At 37.5% G+C, this 5000-nt stretch overlaps 1 protein-coding gene across 1 annotated transcript in view; it reads left to right on the top strand.

Annotated features, from left to right (window-relative positions):
• The window catches only part of LOC137643774 (probable G-protein coupled receptor B0563.6), a 706250-nt gene that overhangs the window by 660245 nt on the left and 41005 nt on the right, over positions 1 to 5000 (top strand). The gene's annotated exons all lie outside the window — the stretch shown is intronic.

Below are 5000 nucleotides of genomic sequence, written 5' to 3'. Positions count from 1 at the left end.
GGAGCGAGGAAACCCTGGTCAAAATATTGCGCGACACAGGTTGTAACCTTAGTGTAGTTACAAGAGGTGTAAACTCGTTAGGGGAACAGTCTCTCACAGGAGATACAGTCATTTAGAATGGAATAGGAGGTGAGGAGGTTACCCCTATTTGCCCTTTGAAACTGTCATGAGAGTTGGTGACATGTCATTTTAATTTTGCGGTAAAGGATTTATTGGCTGTCTTTTGTGCCTTGTCTCATTGTAACGGAGAAACCATTGAAGTATAGTTCTACAATTCAACTCGAGACGGACTACCCATATCTGTTTCCTAGTTATGTGACGACTAGGATTATGAAGAAGAAAGTGGCTGCAAAAGAAGACAAAGAACCAAAGGACCCATGAACTTGAAGAATTTGTTTATAGAAGGAGAGGATTCCCTTAATGGCACACAAGAGGATAACCTACAAATAAGCCCGAGAGAAGAGGAACGACAGATGAGTGAACAGGAAGAAAAGGAAGTAATGTTTTTGGGAGAAATGAAAAACTCTGCCTTAGAAGTAAGACAAAAGAGAAAGCAAAGGCTAATAGGATTGCAACAGATAGATGCCACGTTAACAGAGCTACTGTACCGTGTGGTGGATGAGACGGAGTGCAGCAGTCTCCCATCTGTTACTGTCTTAACATAGGTTGCTTATTAGGAAGCATAGACCCACCAATATCCCTGGCAATGCCGAATGGGGGAAATACCGTCATATATTGATCGACAGGTGATCGCCGTAGCATACATGACGGGACACGTGGGAATAAGGAAGACGATGGATAATATTATGAAACACTTTCTCTAGCATGGCATGCAAAAGGATGTAAGCCAGTTTTTCTGTGCATGTCACGTTTGTCAAATGGCTAGAAAGCCTAACAAGTACAACAAGAAAGCTCCCTTACGTGTGATTGAAGGGCAAGGAAAACCTTTCAGCAAGGTAATGATCGACATTGTGGGACCGTTACCAGGGACGAAGAAAGGTCACGAATATATTTCAACCTTGATGTGTCCAGTGACGAGATACACGGAAGCCATATCCATCAGGACCATCAATGCCAAAGTAATCAACGAGAAGTTACTAGAATTTCTTACTAAGTTTGGTATTCCAGAAATTATTCAGAGTGACCGAGGAACACATTTCACGTCAAAATTGTTTCGGGAAGTGATGGAACTGTTGAATGTGAAACATAACTATCCCCTGCATATCACACGGAGACCCATGGTGCATTAGAAAGGTGTCATGAAACACTGAAGAGTATGCTGACAAAGCACTCCAATGAAAAAAAGGAAAAAATGGGACATCTGACTACCGTTGACGTTATTTGAGGTACGCATTGCTTATCAAGAAAGCATGGGAGTAGCCCGAATGGAATGGTGTTTGGATGAGAAGTACCATGACCGATTGAAATGTTGGTAAAAAAAGGGAAAGATCGAGAGGAAATGGATGGAGAAAATGTCAAGAATTTGAGGATAAGGATTGACAAGGTAATAAAATGTTCCTTTGAAAGCATGAAAACGAGCCAAGATAAAACAAAGGAAACGTTTGGTATGAAAATAATGAACAGGCAGTTCGCAGTAGGACGACAGGTGTTGGTTTTCTTACCGATAAGCAGACTCCCTCTCGTCAACGAGTTACAAGAATCTTTCTGGAATTTGGAGGAGAGCAGTGACCGGACTTACATTATGAAGATACAAGGAAAAGTAAAAGTCAAAGGAAGGACATATTAACTTCGAAATGGATAATGTAAGCACCGGATTTCAACGAGAAATTCCTTATCCAAATGGATGCGTCGGTGAATAGGACTGGAGCTGCCTTATTGCAAGAAGACAAAAAATAAATTCTACACCATAATTGTTCCATGTTGTCGAAGCTGAAGAAGCATTAACGATCCTACTCGACAGTTGAAAAGGAACTGCTAGCCTTAGTCACAGCGATAAGCAAGTTAGAAGTTTACGTGAACAGACCACAGAATGAAGAAATTACAGTTTACTTGGATCACAATAATTTAATTTTTGTTAATATGATGAAAATTAATAGTCAAAGATTAACTGGGTAGTCATTTTGTTTGCAACCATATTTTGTTAATGTAAAGAGTGTATCAGGTAAAGATAACGTGGTTGCAGATTATTTATCTCCGGAGAAATGGTGGATTCAGTCCCGGAATAAAAAATCTTTTTTGGGGAGCTATCTTACGAAGCTGGTCTAATATAGAGTAGATATTTTATTTATATATTTTATTTGACTATTTAGGATATATATAGCCATCTCGTAAGGTGGGTCTCATTCATGAAGGTTTAAGTAAATTACTGTAAATTACATAAGACTTTTGTCATTCATTTAATTGTATTTTTCATTTATTTCATTAGTTGTAAATTTACGTTATTTTTAAGAAGTAACTTTTATTTCACGTATTTTGTTGCGAAGTCTTATGTAAACTCGTTTAGGTATGCTGTATCCCATACAAGGTATGAACATGAGGCATTACATCTTGTGTATATTTTCACAGGATTAGAATATCCGTGAAAATTCTCGAAATAGATTTACTTTTTTTTTATTGTTTCCAGGAGTATGTGGGCGGAGCTAGTTGAGAAAGGGTTGCTTTACAAGCAAAATGTGTTACCTTCTTCACTTTTCTATGTTGGCAACTTTACACCTCTAGGGCTTGCCCCCCACGCCACTAGAAAGGTCTATTTAGAATTATTTAGAAATTTTAATTCAATATATACGCCACCAGAAAGGCATATGCAGCAGAAGAGGCCCAGCCTTTCCCTTTGAAAAGGCCACTTACGCCCGCTTTCCTCTTAAGTGTATCAAGCGTGTACCCTCTTAAACGAGATAAAGGGGACCCTCCGCTATGTCCTGCATTTTTTTTCTGACGATTCAAAATACACAATTTTATATATGTTTTAGACATATGTGATACCTGCATTATATAAAAATTTCAAGTATTTTATCAAAAACTTTTTGATTTATTAGCAAAAAGCATGATTTAAAGAAAATATAAGTACTTTATTTCCACTAATATGACACCAATTATATTGATAATCATACCATCAAAACTTCTTTATAAATCAAATAATTTTGTGTGACAGATTTTCGATATAGGCTCTTATTCAGTGGGTGGTTCGACACGGCGTCCCAGAAACCATTGTGTGTGATAAGGAACAAATTTCACGTCACGCCTTGGGGGGCATTGGACGCATCCCTGGGCAGGTCCTTACATCACACTACAACATATAACCCAGAGGCGAATGGCACGGTGGAACGTTTCCACAACACGTTAAAAGCATCTGTTATGGCCAGGTGTCAAGGTCAACAGTGGCACCGCAACTTAAGGGTACCTGACACTTGCATGCATTCGTGGCACGCACTGGCACGCATTGATGTGCGAACTCGCGTCAACGAGCCTTGAAAATGTCGTGAACAGTGCGGGAACTCGCATGCCAGAGCGTACCAATGCGTGCCATGCGAGCCCAGAACTTTGAAATGTTTAAAGTTTGTGGCACGCATTGGCACGCACTAAATGGCCGTGAAATAGTCGTGAACGATGCGCCAACTGGAGTGAACTGGAGTGAACAGTGCGGGAACTGGCGTGAACTGGAGTGAACGATGCGGGAAGTGGCGTGAACTTTATAATGAAGAGAAACAAGAAGGAAACGAAAAATTAATGAAAAGGAAAGAAAAATAAACCTAATAAATTTTATATTTGCTGTTTTAATGTGAAAAAAAAATTATATCTTATTTCAAACTATATTTATAACTTTATAATGAAGAGAAACAAAAAGGAAACGAAAAAATTAGTGAAAAGGAAAGAAAAATAACCTAATAAATTTTTATATTTGCTGTTTTAATGTGAAAAAAGAATTATATCTTATTTCAAACTATTTTTATAACTTTATAATGAAGAGAAACAAAAAGAAAACGAAAAAATTAATGAAAAGGAAAGAAAAATAAACCTAATAAATTTTTATATTTGCTGTTTGAATGTAACATAAATGATGTCTTATTTCAAACTATTTTTTTAACTTTATAATGAAGAGAAACAAAAAGGAAACGAAAAAAAAATTAATGAAAAGGAAAGAAAAATATAAACCTAATAATTGTTTATATTTGCTTTTTAATGTAAAAATAAAATTACGTCTTATTTCATGCACACACTTATTTTCCTCTATTACCAATCAAGACCCAAAACTTTTGTTTTAAATAAAAATGAACTGAAAAATAAACCCAGGAAATTTTAAGTTTGCTGTTTGGATGTAAAAATAAAATGATGTTTTATTTCATCAACATACTTATTCTTCTTTATTACCTTAAAATGAAGAGCAAACCAAATTTTTTCTGTTTGCTGTTTTAATGTAAAAATAAAATGATTTCTTATTTCAACACACTTTTTTCTCTATTACCTTAAAATCAACAGCCTAAAAACTTTCATGTTTGCTGCTTTTAATGTTAAAATAAAATGCTTTCTTAATACTTGTACATATTTTATGTCTGCTATTTATATGGAAATCAATGCTTTCTTATTGAGACAAAAATAAAGGGCAACAAAAAATACAAACGAAAAAGATACGTTTCTTCTCCTCAATGCAATGGTGTCTCTGACAGAAAGCATTGTTGTCTCTTCCGAAGCCAATCCAAGAATGTCCTCGGGCTAAGAGAAGCCCCGTTTTTATATGGAGTGTCCAATTCGTGAACTGGCGTGAACGATGCGGAAACGATGCGGAATGATGAGTGAACTCACGTGAACGTGTCGTGAACTTCTCGTGAACTACGCGTGCCAATTCGTGCCATCGCGTGAACGTCGCATGAACGTCGCGTGAACGATGCGCGAACTGGAGTGAACTGGTCGTGAACAGTGCGGGAAAAACACCAGTGCGTGCCACAAAGTGGCATGCACTGGCGCGCATCAATGCGTGCCAATGCGTGGCAAAAATGCGCGAAGTGTCAGGCAGGCTTCACCCTGGCTGCTGCGGGTTCTCC

This window comes from Palaemon carinicauda, chromosome 1 (genome assembly GCF_036898095.1).
Source record: "Palaemon carinicauda isolate YSFRI2023 chromosome 1, ASM3689809v2, whole genome shotgun sequence".
NCBI classification, from domain to species: domain Eukaryota; kingdom Metazoa; phylum Arthropoda; class Malacostraca; order Decapoda; family Palaemonidae; genus Palaemon; species Palaemon carinicauda.
Note: the sequence above shows the minus strand (reverse complement) of the source record. Positions and strands in the feature narration are given on the sequence as shown.